The following is an 18148-nucleotide window of genomic DNA, read 5'->3' as shown; positions in this document are numbered from 1 at the left end:
CCTGTACCCACCTCGTCCCCCTCGAGGGGCCCACTCTTGCCACTGCGGAACTCCACTCTGCTCCTGTTCGTTCCACTGCCGTTGCCCTGCTCCTGCCCAGTTCGTTGCCATCCTCCCCTGTATTGCTACCGGCCCCTCCTCCTCCTCGTCTCCCTCCCTGCTGTGTGGGAGTGCAGCTACTGCTGCTGCGACCTTCACCAGCTTTGTTTGTACTAATTTTGCCTCGTCTGCCAATCTTCTTTGCGCTACCTCCTTTTCCCTCTCTTTTATTCGTTTACAGTGGTGGACTATTATGCTCTGTATTTCGGGCCATCCTTTTGCTTCAATACCTGCTATTTTGTCAAGTGCTTTTTGCACCTCTTTTGGGAGCCCCCTCTTTATTATGAAGTAGAATAATGATGTTGATTGATACCAGGGCGTGCCCGTTTCTGCTCTCCACATCTCTTGGACCCGAAAAATGTAATCCATAGCATCTTCCCCATCATTCATCGTACATTGCATGACTGACTGCAAATCTGGAGTGTCTGGGAACGTCTCTCTTAAGGCGTCCCACACCCTGGCACGTACTGTGGTAAAAGAGGCGCCATCATGGCGATCGCAGTCTAAAGTTACTCCCGGGAAGCGAGCCTTTACCCATACTCTGTCAGCTTGATCCCCAACTGCTGATACTAGCAGACTCTTCACATCGCCTATTGCTAGTGGTACCCCGGCTGTGTGTTTCTCGAATGCATATATCCACTTGCTTGCCCCTCCTGATAGCGGGGGCAATAACTTTAACAAATTGGCCTTATCCATCTGAGCCCAAGGTATGTAATTTGGCCTCCCTCCTCCCCTGTGTATTAGTGGGAGTTGTAGCCTCCCCTTTGTTGTTGTATCTGCATTCACCTTCGTTCCGTTTTTTCCTAGTGGTGCCATTTTCCCCAACCTATTCCTTAGTCGTCCTGCCCACTCTTCTTCCATTGTCCTCCCTGAACATGCGCCATCCAACCCCTCGCTTCCCCCTCCCATTGCCATGCTTAGCCTTTCACTTTCCTCTAAATCTTCTCCTATATCACACAGTAGCTCCTCTCTACCTCCTGTAGTCCTTATCTCATCATCAGTGCACCCCTCCCTTCCCTCTAGTTCAATTAATCGGGCCGGTTCTTCTTGTATCCTAAACAATATTTCCCCTTTTTTCCACCCGTCTTCAATACTTTTGTTCTCACTCTGCGCTCTTGATATAGGCTCTGACCTAGCAGCATTGGGCGTAGTCTGTTCACATATACCTTTTATCCTCGAGAGCTCATCTTTTGCTATAGCGAGCCTGGACTCTAGGTCTTCTGTTAGTTTCTCTATGTTCACTATTGTCGTGCTTACCTGGTCTCGCTCTCTATGACTCTCATACGGTGGGGGTGCTGTTGGCCCTTGAGTTGTAGTGACTGTTGTTGGGGGTACATAGGTTGGGTCACTATACCCTTCTGCGGGCACTGGCTTATTCAGTATTGGGTATAACCTAATTATCTCTACCGGTGGCTCCCCTTCTGGCAACACCTTGTCATCTTTTGGTATCATTAATGGATTGTCAGTGGTAGATGGCAGATCAGTACCTAATTCCCTTTTCTTAGGCGGGGGTATTTCTTCAAACAATCTCCATAGGTCTAATATTTCTCTCCTATTATGTAGCTGCTTCCCCTTGTATTTCAAACGAATGCATGTAGCTACCATTTCTAGGACACTCTTGTCAAACGATCCCCCTTCGGGCCATATCTGAGGTAATCCTTCTCCCTTCAGCTCTGTGATCCACTGATCATGATATTTCCTAATACGTTCAGCGTACCCAGGTAGACTCTTACAAATATGCGATAAGGGTGTTTCTGCCCCCATACTTCGTGGTTGCTCGATACTGATGTATGTCTATATATATATTCTAATATAGATATATCACCGTATGTGTCTACGTATTTGTGTCTTACTGTGCGTGGGGACCTGCGTGTTTTTTCACCACCTGTGCAATATGAGAATGGCTGTGCGCAGCCTCTATTCTATACACTTTAGGGGGTACATATAAGAGCAAACCACCCTTCGTACGCCATCAATAACTTCAGCAATTTTACCCACCAAATCAAAAAATAAACACTCACTTTACCACATTACACTCTTCTTTGTGAGATTTCTTCTGGTCACACTTACCATAACCACACCATACTTATGCATTTCTGACCACCTTTACACACTCATTATAACAAATATGTTCTGACACATATGATGCTTACACACCCATAGGCAACACTCTATTCATAGCCCAGTTTGTCCTCCCTTTCCTCCCTTGCCAGCTGTCCCTTTCCGTCTTACTCTGATATGTATTCGTCTCCCAGTTTTGGTATAAACTTGTCTTTCTACTTAGATTATCTTTTCGTTTGTCCTAACCCTGTATTTTACCCGTAAACCCAGAGAGAAGAATAGTAAAAATAGCAGTCACTAATGTATTCTCCGTGTCTTCCTTTACCAGACACCTTTATCTCATTTTCCACTTCTTCATATATTCCCAGTGCTAGTCAAGATAGCACTATGCGGCACCGCCTTCTACCCCCTCGCGGAGCTAGGTTCCCGTCTCTTTATCTCTTTTCACCTCTTAATCCTAATGGCCATATGCGAAGAAAAAGCAAAGAAAGTCTAGAGTGGTCCTTAGTAGACCCAAAGTGTCCCCTTTCAACCAACCTCGTTCCCTGTCCTATATGTCCTCCCTTACTCCCTTTATGGTCGCTCGCACTCAATACTCACGTGCCCGTCTTGAACCGAGAGTCTCCGAAACTGGGTCCGTCCAGGCAGTGTTGCCGTACGCTCAATGGTCAGCCCCGGCTCCAGCGAGCGGTACTCAAAGGGGATTTTTCAACCGGGATCCCATACCCTCACTCTGTTGAGTGCGCACTTCTGAGCGTACCGGTCGCCGTTGGCGGGCAGCCTTCCGGAGCCGGCGCACCGTGCGTATCCCTTTTCGACCGGAGATTTTCATGTCAAAGGGGACGGTAGGGATATATATATATATGTTAGCAGGAAATAATAATCACGCTTTCGGGGTCACCACTGAAGGCGAGCGTCCCCCAGATAGCACGATCCTCCCCACAATGAGAGACATTAATGGACTCTCCCAGGATGGGAATAAGGCCAGGACAAAGTGCGGGTGAGCTTAAATGGGAGTTTATCAATCAGAATAGGGCATGCAAAGAACTCTGCAAACTCCGAGAGCGCTCTGTCTGACAATAGCAAAGACAGGCGTATATATTTACAAAAATCGTCATAAGAACCTACATGCTATAGGGGGCACAAGTTCGTGGGGATTGGGTGGCGATGACTAACTATAGGTGCTGCTGCGATGTGGTTCGCCGTGGTTGGTGGACGTCACTGGTTAGCCTGGTGGGTTGGGCTGGGCCGGGCAGGTCAGCTGGGCTCATCCGGGCGGTGTTGTTGTGCCAGCCGCGACCAGTGTCAGTGATGAACATCTTTCCTGACTTTCTGCCCTAAGGCCACGCACACCGCAGTCATTCAACATTGCAATATTATCTTCCCCGGTAAATCTTCCAATGGGTTATTCTACAGGTTAATGCAACACAGGAGGAATGCACCTAGAGTGGGGTCTTTTGATAATACATCAATACATGGTTACCATCGTCCTGTTGACCGGGTATAATAGGTCGCGAGGTTGGGTCTAAGGGCACGGGACGGGCTGTCCGAGTTATCATGTCTCGTTAGAAGTCATTATGGATGTGTTCCTGTAGTGTTACTCTAATATTGGGTGTCCTCATTTTACAGGGGCCATTAACCTAAGGTGAGCCGGTGGGTCGTGGAGCCTAAAAAAGGGAGCCTTTGGATCTGTGTTTAAGGCCGGGGTTTACTGCTGGGTTGTAAATAATTCAGGTTGCAGGCCGTGGCCTTGGGTGCTGCGGGGGAATGTGAATGCTTGAAGCGGCTCCAGCCGAATTGGGGGAGGTGAAGCAGAGCAGCACCGGCCTCTGCTTTTCCGTCTGGCAGGCTTCACCGGGGGGAAGGGGGAATGGCCTTGCATGTGCCCACAATGGTGTTTTCCTCGTGTGTTGCAGATTTAGGTGGAAGAGACATAAACATTCACATAATATACAATACTCATTGGGCCTCATTATGACCCAGGGTGTAAGTTACCGCCTGGGTCGTACCTTTACCACCATGGCGTAAACTACGTTTACGCCATGGTGGTTGGCGGACCTACCGCCCCATTCCGAGGTTGGCGGGGCGGTAAGTCCCCAATGCCCATTTACCCTTCCCCATTCCCATTTTTGCCCCATAGGGCATAATGGGAGTGGGGAAGGCGTTAATTACGCCACCGTAAATTACGGTGGCGTAATTAACAACAAGGTCCCTTAGCGCCATGGATTTTAACACCTGCTAAAAGCAGGTGTTAAATCCTCCATGGCGCTAAGGGACCTCGGAATCAGGCGGTAAGGGTCGGCGCTGTTTACGCTGCCGTAAACCCCTTACCGCCTGGGTCGTAATGAGGCCCATTGAGTCTTTTCAAAGCTCACCTTTTTGACATTGTCAGTGCCTTTCACATGGCCATTTCGAACACGTTACTTATACGCTAAGTATTTAATAACCATAACATTTTGTTACATGTCTATACATGTGCGGTAAGTGAGGTAGTAGTAAGGTTGGTGGAGCGCGCAGGAACAACCCGCCAATAAGACTGACGGCAGTGACACATGCTGAGCTTGGACATACATATGGTGCATTTTCATGCACTCCTTACGTGAGCTCCCAATAGGGTTGCATTTGTCTTCCCTTGCACTCTAGCAGCATTAGTTGAGTTATGGCATGGGACCTTGGGGTGCAGGCTTCTTGGTGAAACACAAAACATGAAAAACCCCCGGGACACTTTTACTGTTTGCGCATAGCTACAGGGATGTGGGTGCTTCATCCCGAATGTCATATAAGCACACATTCTACCATCTTCATGGAGGTTACCGGTTTTTAGTCAGAGAGGTCGGGGAGAGAAAAGTTTCATCACAGGTGGTTTGCTCATTAGTATTAGGGGACTCTGCTTTTGTCAGGGGACCATTTTACAGTTCTTTTCCACCCAGGCCCTGCTGGCCGGGTCATACTGGAAACAGCGATGCACTGCGTAAGATGAAATGTTACAGTGTTGGTATCTAACACTAGCTCATGTCCGTCTGTTCGTGGGAACGGGCTCTCAGCGGATCTGCCAGAGAGCCGCGGCCACAGGGATAATTGAAACTCTCCAAGGGTGGGGGCCGCGCTGCGGTGCACAGGGCTCAAACCATCTTTATTTCACAAAATGGTTTCCAGGGCCTAGCTAAATTCAGCATGTTTGGTCAATGTCTTCAGCCAGTGGCCCACCCACCACCTGGGCCCTGGTGGCAGGGGGAACCCCTGACGAGCCATGGACTTCACTGGGGGGAGAGAATGCAGGGGAGGGGGGTCTCTTGGACCAATCCTCCCCTACACCCGCCAAACCCCCAATAACTCAACTGCACTCACACTTCTGAGGAATGGTGAGTGAGGGCAGGGCAGTTTTATCTCATGCTGAGGTCATTGAATCTGGCGGAAGTGGCACTAGGAATGATGCACTGAAAGAGGTGGCTATGAAATGGGACCCCATGGTTGCTCACCGTGGGTGAAGGGGTGAGGAAGTTCCGGGTGCATAGGAGATGGGAGATGGGAGAGTAGAGTGAACATTGAAGGATGGGAGAAAGAGCATGAGCCAGCAAAGAGCCCCCCAGTAGTGGATGGCTGTTAGGCATCTGGTAACACTTTCAGCGATAGCCGGGACGAAGGAGGGGAAGCAGAACAGGTCTAGGGATCATCAGCCAAGGTGTGGAAGTGGAAGCCAAAGGAAGACATTATTTTACCCAGAGAGGGGTTATAGAGGGGAAAAAGGAGTGGCCTATGACTGATCTTTCAGGGGAGGCCACAGGAAGTGGTGTGTGAGGGGGGGGCGCTGGAGTCTCATGAGGTGGAGAAGGAGCAGTCAGGGAGAAAAGAGGGCCCCCAGTCGGATACGGTGTCCTTGGAGCCAACGGGTAAATAATTTACCAAAAGAAGGCTACCGAGAGATGATGTAGAATGAGGATGGAGGCCAGCAGTGGGGTGACAGCCACATTGAGGGACCATAGAGCGAGTTGACCTCAAAGAAGTACACATTTCAGTTAAAGGCAAATGTCTCTAGGAGTTTGTGGTGGTAGGGTGGGAGAGACATGTCTACACAATGAGGCATTGCTGGGGTCAGCAGTGATTATTTGAGAAGAAGGTTGGACTGCAGCCGCGTTGTAACAGCCTAGAAGATACCTTTAGAGATAACGTTGCAAGAGAGGAGGTGACAAGTGCAAGCTCTTCAATGGTTTGAGAATGAATGGAGTGGGCATATCACAAAATATGATACCAGTCAACCAAACTGAGATTCTAAGGAACTGCAGCACCAGCTATAATTTGACAACTTTTGCCGGCATATGCAGCCTATATTGTTTATAGTAATCTGCGGCGTGAACTAGTGGCATAGCATATGCCCAGGGCCTGCTCACTGTGATCAGGTATCTTCATTCAAACACACGAGTCAGAGTTCCATTGAGTACAATGGGGGATTGACTACCTGCATGCAGGGGTCTCAATCATGAATGCATTCTAGCTCCCATGCTGTTTAATCTATGCCTGGCTGATCTTCACATGGCACTGAAGTTTGAGGGCACCCTCCCACCTACATTGCAGATTTTCTCGGCAGCCTGGCTTGGGTATGGTGATAACCTCCTTCAACTAGACTTTACCCCGCGAGGCCTTCAGCCACAGCTAGAGGCCTTGAGTAAATACTCGGCTTTAAATGGTCTGCAGATCAGTAATGGGAAGTGCAAAGTCAGGGCATGTGCTCCTCTTCGGGTTAATGTCAGAAGGCAATGATAACATCGAACCAGTGTCTTCCTATAAACGTCTTGGTGTGATTGTGGACAAGAAACTAGAAAGTACCACACTCTGGGGAGCAGCACGTGCCAAAGACCCTCAGCAGGAGGGGAATTTAAGTACATTTGCATTTAAAAATGGCGTCCATTCTTTACATGCGACTTTGTCCATTTATCCAGCAGAAATAGCCCCTGGTGTCTTACAGGAAGTAGAAATGAGGTGTTTAAATACAACATGGCATTGGCCAGGCTTGACGCCCAATCACGCCAAAGATTATTGCTGCCTCCAATTTCAACACCAATTGACTACATACGTTTAGAATGTATCATGCTCAGCCTCAACACCGCACTAATGCTTAAATACTTGATGCTTAACTGGAGATGGGTTCGGGCTGGCCAAGGTACCCTAATGGGGCGATTGCATCAGGCTAATTTGTGTTTGGATGTTGGGACCAGGTGGAAACAGTAATTTCTCTCACCTATTGAGGATGGCTGGAACTTGGGCTGAGTTTGCTGAAAACCTGAATATTGAGATGCCAGTCCACGGTTTTATAAGTCTGTGTACAGGATTTGTTTTAATGATGCAGGGCCTCATTACGAGTATGGAGGCAGCCATGCCCTTAATAAGGGCATGGCTGCCTCCATACTGGGTTCCAGTACCGGGTTCCTCCAATGAGGACATACCAGGCTATTCCAAGCTTGGAGGACCCGGTAAGTCCTCATTGGAAAAACCCATCCCCATTCGAGCCACCATAGGGCTCAATGGGAATGGGGAGGGAGCTAATAAAGGGCTTGTTAATAATGGGCCCGTTATTAACTCCTTGGTCCCCTCGCGGGACCCGGAAAGGACGTCTGGTTTCATCAGACGTCAGTTCCGGGTCCCGCTAGGGGACCTCATAATCAGGAATCCCGTAATGAACGTTGCCGGTCCCGTACTGGTACCGTTCATTACGGGACCGCCATGGCTGTGAAGGGCGGTAAGGGATACCGGGCAACGGTAAGGAGACCGGTGCCGGTAATTCCTTACCGCCCTACTACGATGTCCCTCGGCGGGTCCCTCCAGTAACGCCTGGTCTGACCAGGACCCGTTAAGGGACCTTGAAGCTAATCACGGTACCGCAATTTGCAGTACCGTTATTAGCGCCTTCCCCTATGGGGGCTCAAATGGGAATGGGGAATGGCTTTTAAATGGGGACTTACTGGTCTCTCAAAGGTCGGACTACACCGGTAAGTCCCCATTGAACGAGACTGGTTCTGGAAACGTCATATATGACTACCACCAATCTCGTAATGAGGCCCATAGTGTCGCGATTAATACTAGATCTGACCGCCCTTTGTAACCAGAGGACGTATACCGCCCTGCATAGTTAGGTTTCCCTCTCTTAGGACACCTTCCACCATGCCCCGCCATCTCAGTGGCCCTACACCACGCATTATGTCATACCTTGTTCCTGTAGCTCCCGGGACTTACCATCCACCCCAACACCACACTTTCCCGATTGGCATTAAGACCTTGGTTTACAGACGTACTATCTATTTGAGATAGTACCACCGAGTAATCCTATTTCTCTAGAGGTGTACTCCTTTCACCCATTTTACACTGGCATACTAGTGTCATAGAGATGCTTTACCTCTGACATAGCCTCGGCCCTGCGAACATCCCTTTCTCTATAGGTGTATTCAATGCACCTATTTCACACAGGAAAACAATTGCCACATAGATGCTCAATTGCTGACACAGCCACGGCTCTGTGTCCTACACGTACCTATCAGTTACCGCGGCCTTCATATTGCCGCAAGAACACTATCTAAGACACTTCATTTGTCCAATCACGCGCAGCAGTGTAGCATTTTCAACACTACGCCACATGTGCACTCAGAAGCGCCTCCGCTTCGTCTGTCCGCGCACATGCGCAGCTGTACACAAGAACGTATACTATTCTCCCTGCGCACGCGCACCCTGCTCCGATGAAAACAGCTCAGCAGTATGTCTTTTTATACACGGGTCCCCAGCCGCATTTTGCATTTGCGGCTCTACAGGAGAATACATTTCCTGCCCAGGACTTCATTTCCAGGTAATGCTGGACCTAGCCCTATGCATTTCCTCTCCACAGGGCTTCCTCCTGCTATGTTACTAATTTCGAACGTGCTCTCATTTTTTGCACTCCATAGGATCTCAGCCTTTGGCGACCATTTTTGTGAGACCTACCACATCTTTGGCCCTCCATTCTTCAAAGGGATGCCACACATCCAGCATCCACTTGCAGTGCCCCCCCCCCACCTTGAGGACACTGTGCAAGGTGAGCATCAGTCACTTTGTCTCCCCTTACTACCGAACTACCCAGTCAACATTTGCTGTTTACTGGTACCATCAGGTGCTTTGGAAAACTACTAGTTTGTGTATTTTTACCCTCATAGCTGACCACAGCCTGTGGACCTTGCCACACACCTGTGAAACAGCAATTTAAAGACCCATCCATCATTGCCGCCCCCCAGGTCAGTTCCGTGCATCCCTTGCCTTTATCCCAATTGTACTAATGGTGTACCACGATCTTGGATATTGTTATGTCATGTGCATACATTTTTAACCCCCACTTCAGGCACTAATAGAGTCCCCCTATCTCTCTTCCAGGGAGACCTATTCTAGGCCCAAGATGAAGGCATTTTGCCGAACCGTCTAAGGACCGCACTCCACACTCAACCTGGTCCCCCCATCCTCTTGATTCAGATCTAGACGTCGAACACGTGTTAGGTCACCCTCTAGCCTGGCTACATACAACCTAGTGTTATACAATTTACTCTTTTAGCCTGGTTGTTCTGTATGGAGTACCTATACTATCACTTGTCACTATAGGTGGTGGTTACACACTGATATTAAAGCACTACTATGTTTTAGCAATGGATATTTACAAATCAGTTTCTAACTCAGTTACATTGAGGACTTGTAAAGACTAAAGATTAACTACCCTAAATGTACCGTACCTTTTACTTTCTAAAAAATCACAAAAATTATAAATGCATGACTATGAAATGCATTCAACAGCAAAATAAAACAAAAACTGTATGATTTACATCTATTATTGTATGAATTTTTCAATTTCCAGAGTACTACTATACTTAGGCTGTTCTTGCATGCATGTGACATAATAAAATAAGTCTAGGCCTACTGCAGTCAATATTTAGACCCCAGAATTTCAGACCTCAGTGTAAACCCCCTTTTGTGTACCTAGCGATTAATACTATGGGCCTCATTACGAGTACGGCGGTAGGGGGTTAACGGCACCAGTAAGGATGCCGGTGCCGTTAACCCCCTACCGCTGCATTCCGAGGTCCCTTAGCGGGTCCCACTAGGGCCGGCTGGTTTTACCAGCCGCCCTTAGCGGGACCCGCTAAGGGGCCAGGGAGCTAATAACGGGCCCGCAATTTGCGGGCCCGTTATTAGCTCCTTCCCCATTGCCATTGAGCCCTATGGGGGCTCGAATGGGAATGGGGAATGGTTTTCAGAATGGGGACTTCCCGGGTCCTCCAAGGTTGGAATGACCCTGTAAATCCCTATTTTGACTACCCGGACACGGGTTTGGAGGCAGCCAGGGTGCTAATAGCACCACTGCTACCTCCAACCTCGTAATGAGGCCCTATGAGTTAAAAACTACAGTCTTATTATATAACACTTGCAAACCAGAATCTCACCACCGGCCTATAAATGTCTTACGCACTAGTCAGACGTTGCGCTGATACAACTAAATGACATTAACTACAGTGAACACCATATAAATTCCCGGGGAAGCTGAAATTGCCCGATCCAACCACTGTTGCAGTCTTTCTGGTGAGGAGTTACTTGAAATTGCACAACACTTGCGAGATGAATGCATGAGTCTTGCTACTTTGTAAAGGGCGTCTAGCATTCAAATTGACCCAATGGCTAGGATTGGGCTCTCGAAATTCGTGTATGAGAGGTAAAGATGACATTTTGTGATTTTATTCTTGACATTTTAGATGAGCTATACTATTGTCATATGTTGAGAAAGAATTTTAGGCTTTTAGGAGGTAATAGCTGTTGGTCGGCTGATGAGGAATTGTATTGTGTTATTTGTTTTGGTTTTTGAAGACCATAAATACACTTTCATTTCAAAGAAATATATCATGGAGGAAGGGGAAACAGTGTATCACAACAACCTTATCCTGTAGGAAGACAAGAGGAAACAATGTATCTCTGCAACCTTATCCTGGAGAAAGAGGAAACAATGCATCACCATAATCACATACTGGAGGAAGAGGAAACAATGTATTCCAATAACCTTATCCTGGGGAAAGAGGAAGCAATGCATCACCACAAGCACATCCTGGAGGAAGAGGAAACAATGTATCACCATAATCACACCCTGGAGGAAGAGGAAACAATGTATTTCCACAACCTTATCTTGGAGAAAGAGGAAACAATGTATCACCACAACCACATCCTGGAGGAAGGTAAACAATGTATTCCCACAGCTTATCCTGGGGAAAGAGGACACAATGCATCACAACAACCACATCCTGGAAGAAGAGGAACCAATGTATTCCCATACCCTTATCCTGGAGAAAGAGGAAACAATGCATCACCACAATCATATCCTGGAGGAAGAGGAAACAATGTATCACCATCACAACACCCTGGAGGAAGAGGAAACAATGCATTCGCACAACCTTATCTTGGAAAAAGAGGAAACAATGTATCACCACAACCACATCTTGGAGGAGGAGGAAACAATGTATTCCCACAACATTATCCTGGAGAAAGAGGAATCAATGCATCACCACAACCACATCCTGGAGGAAGAGGAAACAATGCATCACCACAACCACATCCTGGAGGAAGAGGAAACAATGAATCTCAACAACCTTATCCTGGAGAAAGAGGAAACAATACATCACCACAACCACATCCTGGGGCAACAGGAACCAATGTATCTCAACAACTTTATCAGGTAGGAAGAGAAGAGGAAACAATGTATCTCTGCAACCTTATCCTGGAGAAAGAGGAAACAATTCATCACCACAACCACATCCTGGAGGAAGAGGAAACAATGTATTCCCACAACCTTATCCTGGAGAAAGAGGAAACAATGTATTCCCACAATCTTATCCTGGAGAAAGAGAAAACAAAGCATCACCACAACCACATTCTGGAGGAAGAGGAAACAGTGTATTCCAACAACCTTATCTTGGAGAAAGAGGAAGCAATGCATCACCACAACCACATCCTGTTGGAAGAGGAAATCATGTATTCCCACAACCTTATCCTGGAAAAAGAGGAAACAATGCATCACCACAACCACATCCTAGAGGAAGAGGAAACAATGTATTCCCACAACCTTATCCTGGAGAAAGAGGAAACAATGCATCACCACAACCATATCCTGGAGGAAGAGGAAACAATGTATCTCAACAACCTTATCCTGGAGGAAGAAGAAATGATGCATCACCACAAACACGTCCTGGAGGAAGAGGAAACAATGCATCACCACAACCACATCCTAGAGGAATAGGAAACAATGTATTCCCACAACCATATCCTTGAGAACGCAGAAACAATGCATCACCACAACCACATCCTGGAGGAAGAGGAAACAATGTATCTCAACAACCTTATCCTGGAGGAAGAAGAAATGATGCATCACCACAAACACGTCCTGGAGGAAGAGGAAACAATGCATCACCACAACCACATCCTGGAGGAAGAGGAAACAATGTATTCCCACAAAATTATCCTGGAGAAAGAGGAAACAATGCATCACCACAACCACATCCTGGAGGAAGAGGAAACAATGTATCTCAACAACCTTATCCTGTAGGAAGAGAAGAGGAAACAATGTATCTCTACAACCTTATCCAGAAGAAAGATGAAACAATGCATCACCACAACCACAACCTGGAGGAAGAGGTAGCAATGTATTCCCACACCTTATCCTGGAGAAAGAAAGATGAAACAATGCATCGCCACAACCACATCCTGGAGGAAGAGAAACAATGTATTCCCACAACCTTATCCAGATGAAAGAGGACACAATGCATCACCACAATCACATCCTGGAGAAAGAGAAAACAATGCATCACCATAACCACAACCTGGAGGAAGAGGAAACAGTGTATTCCCATAACCTTATCTTGGAGAAGGAGGAAACAATACATCACCACAACCACATCCTGGAGGAAGAGGAAACTATGCATCACCACAACCACATCATGGAGCAAGAGGAACCAATGTATCTCAACAACTTTATCCTGTAGGAAGAGAAGAGGAAACAATGTATCTCTGCAACCTTATCCTGGAGAAAGAGGAAGCAATTCATCACCACAACCATATCCTGGAGAAAGAGGAAACAATGCATCACCACAACCACATCCTGGAGGAAGAGGAAACAATATATCTCAACATCCTTATCCTGGAGGAAGAGGAAACAATGTATTCCCACAATCTTATCCTGGAGATAGTGAAAACAAAGCATCACCACAACCACATTCTAGAGGAAGAGGAAACAGTGTATTCCAAAAACCTTATCTTGGAGAAAGAGGAAACAATGCATCCCCACAACCACATCCCGGAGGAAGGGAAGAGGAAACAATGTATCTCTGCAACCTTATCCTGGAGAAAGAGGAAACTATACATCACCACAACCACATCCTAGAGGAAGAGGAAACAATGTATTCCCACAACCTTATCCTGGAGATAGTGAAAACAAAGCATCACCACAACCACATTCTAGAGGAAGAGGAAACAGTGTATTCCAAAAACCTTATCTTGGAGAAAGAGGAAACAATGCATCACCACAACCACATCCCAGAGGAAGGGAAGAGGAAACAATGCATCTCTGAAACCTTATCCTGGAGAAAGAGGAAACTATACATCACCACAACCACTTCCTAGAGGAAGAGGAAACAATGTATTCCCACAACCTTATCCTGGAGAAAGAAGAAACAATGCATCACCACAACCACATCCTGGAGGAAGAGGAAACAATGTATCTCAACAACCTTATCCTGGATGAAGAAGAAATGATGCATCACCACAAACACGTCCTGGAGGAAGAGGAAACAATGCATCACCACAACCACATCCTGGAGGAAGAGGAAACAATGTATTCCCACAACCTTATCCTGGAGAAAGCAGAAACAATGCATCACCACAATCACATCCTGTAGAAAGAGAAAACAATGCATCACCACAACCACATGCTGGAGGAAGAGGAAACAATGTATCGCAACAACCGTATCCTGGAGAAAGAGGAAACAATGCATCACCACAACCACATCCTGGAGAAAGAGGAAGCAATGTATTCCCACAACCTTATCCTGGAGAAAGAGGAAACAATGCATCACCATAATCACACCCTGGAGAAAAAGGAAACAATGTATCTCAACAACCTTATCCTGTAGGAAGAGAAGAGGAAACAATGTATCTTTGCAACCTTATCCTGGTGAAAGATGAAACAATGCATCTCCACAACCACATCCTGGAGGAAGAGTAAACCATTTATTCCCACAACCTTATCCTGGAGAAAGAGGAACAATGCATCACCACAACCACATCCTGGAGGAATAGGAAACAATGCATCACCACAACCACATCCTGGAGGAAGAGGAACCAATGTATCTCATCAACCGTATCATGTAGGAAGAGAAGAGGAAACAATGTATCTCTGCAACCTTATCCTGGAGAAAGAGGAAACAATGCATCACCACAACCACATCCTGGAGGCAGAGGAAGCAATTTATTCCCACAACCTTATTGGGGAGAAAGAGGAAACAATGCATCCCCACAACCACATCCTGGAGGCAGAGGAAACAATGTATTCCCACAACCTTACCCTGGAGAAAGAGGAAACAATGCACCACCACAACCACATCCTGGAGAAAGAGGAAACAATGCATCACCACAACCACATCCTGGAGGAAGAGGAAGCAATGTATCTCAACAACCTTATCCTGTAGGAATAGAAGAGGAAACATTGTATCTCTGCAACCTTTTGAGGAAACATTGTATCTCTGCAACCTTATCCTGGAGAAAGAGGAAACAATGCATTGCCATAACCACATACTGGAGGAAGAGGAAACAATGTATTCCCACAACCTTATCCTGGAGAAAGAGGAAACAATGCATCACCACAACCACATCTTGGAGGAAGTGGAAACAATGTATCACCATAATCAAACCCTGGAGGAAGAGGAAACAATGTATTCCTACAACCTTATCTTGAAGAAAGAGGAAACAGTGTATCACCACAGCCACATCCTGGAGGAAGAGGAAACAATGTATTCCCACAACCTTATCCTGGAGAAAGAGGAAACAATGTATCTCAACAACCTTATCCTGGAGAAAGAGGAAACAATGCATCACCACAACCACATCCTGGAGGAAGAGGAAACAATGTATTCCCACAACCTTATCCTGGAGAAAGAGGAAATAATGCATCACCACAATCATATCCTGGAGGAAGAGGAAACAATGCATCACCATAACCACAACCTGGAGGAAGAGGAAACAGTGTATTCCCATAACCTTATCTTGGAGAAGGAGAAAACAATACATCACCACAACCACATCCTGGAGGAAGAGGAAACTATGCATCACCACAACCACATCATGGAGCAAGAGGAACCAATGTATCTCAACAACTTTATCCTGTAGGAAGAGAAGAGGAAACAATGTATCTCTGCAACCTTATCCTGGAGAAAGAGGAAGCAATTCATCACCACAACCATATCCTGGAGAAAGAGGAAACAATGCATCACCACAACCACATCCTGGAGGAAGAGGAAACAATATATCTCAACATCCTTATCCTGGAGGAAGAGGAAACAATGTATTCCCACAATCTTATCCTGGAGATAGTGAAAACAAAGCATCACCACAACCACATTCTAGAGGAAGAGGAAACAGTGTATTCCAAAAACCTTATCTTGGAGAAAGAGGAAACAATGCATCCCCACAACCACATCCCGGAGGAAGGGAAGAGGAAACAATGTATCTCTGCAACCTTATCCTGGAGAAAGAGGAAACTATACATCACCACAACCACATCCTAGAGGAAGAGGAAACAATGTATTCCCACAACCTTATCCTGGAGAAAGAGGAAACAATGCATCACCACAACCACATCCTGGAGGAAGAGGAAACAATGTATCTCAACAACCTTATCCTGGATGAAGAAGAAATGATGCATCACCACAAACACGTCCTGGAGGAAGAGGAAACAATGCATCACCACAACCACATCCTGGAGGAAGAGGAAACAATGTATTCCCACAACCTTATCCTGGAGAAAGCAGAAACAATGTATCACCACAATCACATCCTGTAGAAAGAGGAAACAATGCATCACCACAACCACATGCTGGAGGAAGAGGAAACAATGTATCGCAACAACCGTATCCTGGAGAAAGAGGAAACAATGCATCACCACAACCACATCCTGGAGAAAGAGGAAGCAATGTATTCCCACAACCTTATCCTGGAGAAAGAGGAAACAATGCATCACCACAACCACATCCTGGAGGAAGAGGAACCAATGTATCTCATCAACCTTATCCTGGAGAAAGAGGAAACAATGTATCGCCATAACCACATCCTGGTGGAAGAGGTATCAATGTATCACCATAATCACACCCTGGAGAAAGAGGAAACAATGTATTCCATCAACCTTATCCTGGAGAAAGAGGAAATAATGCATCACCACAATCATATCCTGGAGGAAGAGGAAACAATGTATTCCCACAACCTTATCTTGGAGAACGAGGAAACAATGCATCACTACAACCACACCCTGCAGAAAGAGGAAACAATGTATCACCACAACCATCTTCTGGAGGAAGAGGAAATAATATATTCCCATAACCTTATCCTGGAGAAAGAGGACACAATGCATCACCACAACCACATCCTGGAGGAAGAGAAAACAATGTATTCCATCAACCTTATCCTGGAGAAAGAGGAAATAATGCATCACCACAATCATATCCTGGAGGAAGAGGAAACAATGTATTCCCACAACCTTATCTTGGAGAACGAGGAAACAATACATCACCACAACCACATCCTGGAGGAAGAGGGAACAATGCATCACCACAACCACATCCTGGAGCAAGAAGAACCAATTTATCTCAACAGCTTTATCCTGTAGGAAGCGAAGAGGAAACAATGTACCTCTGCAACCTTACCCTGGAGAAAGAGGAAACAATGCATCACCACAACCACATCCTGGAGGCAGAGGAAGCAATTTATTCCCACAACCTTATTGGGGAGAAAGAGGAAACAATGCATCACCACAACCACATCCTGGAGGCAGCGGAAACAATGTATTCCCACAACCTTACCCTGGAGAAAGAGGAAACAATGCACCACCACAACCACATCCTGGAGAAAGAGGAAACAATGCATCACCACAACCACATCCTGGAGGAAGAGGAAGCAATGTATCTCAACAACCTTATCCTCTAGGAATAGAAGGGGAAACATTGTATCTCTGCAACCTTATCCTGGAGAAAGAGGAAACAATGCATTGCCATAACCACATACTGGAGGAAGACGAAACAATGTATTCCCACAACCTTATCCTGGAGAAAGAGGAAACAATGCATCACCACAACCACTTCTTGGAGGAAGTGGAAACAATGTATCACCATAATCAAACCCTGGAGGAAGAGGAAACAATGTATTCCTACAACCTTATCTTGGAGAAAGAGGAAACAGTGTATCACCACAGCCACATCCTGGAGGAAGAGGAAACAATGTATTCCCACAACCTTATCCTGGAGAAAGAGGAAACAATGTATCTCAACAACCTTATCCTGGAGAAAGAGGAAACAATGCATCACCACAACCACATCCTGGAGGAAGAGGAAACAATGTATTCCCACAACCTTATCCTGGAGAAAGAGGAAATAATGCATCACCACAATCATATCCTGGAGGAAGTGGAAACAATGTATCACCATAAGAACACCCTGGAGGAAGAGGAAACAATGTATTCCCACAACCTTATCTTGGAGAACGAGGAAACAATACATCACCACAACCACATCCTGGAGGAAGAGGAAACAATGTATTCCCACAACCTTATCCTGGAGAAAGAGGAAACAATGCATCACCACAACCACATCCTGGAGCAAGAAGAACCAATTTATCTCAACAACTTTATCCTGTAGGAAGCTAAGAGATAACAATGTATCTCTGCAACCTTATCCTGGAGAAA

At 46.3% G+C, this 18148-nt stretch overlaps 1 protein-coding gene across 1 annotated transcript in view; it reads right to left on the bottom strand.

Moving 5' to 3' along the window:
- TMEM132B (transmembrane protein 132B) overlaps positions 1-18148 on the bottom strand; it is a 2267570-nt gene that overhangs the window by 1038900 nt on the left and 1210522 nt on the right. The window lies entirely within an intron of this gene.

This window comes from Ambystoma mexicanum, chromosome 10 (genome assembly GCF_040938575.1).
Source record: "Ambystoma mexicanum isolate Mex_15411 chromosome 10, UKY_AmexF1_1, whole genome shotgun sequence".
NCBI classification, from domain to species: domain Eukaryota; kingdom Metazoa; phylum Chordata; class Amphibia; order Caudata; family Ambystomatidae; genus Ambystoma; species Ambystoma mexicanum.
The sequence above is the reverse complement of the archived record's forward strand: the minus strand, read 5'-3'. Positions and strand labels throughout refer to the sequence as shown.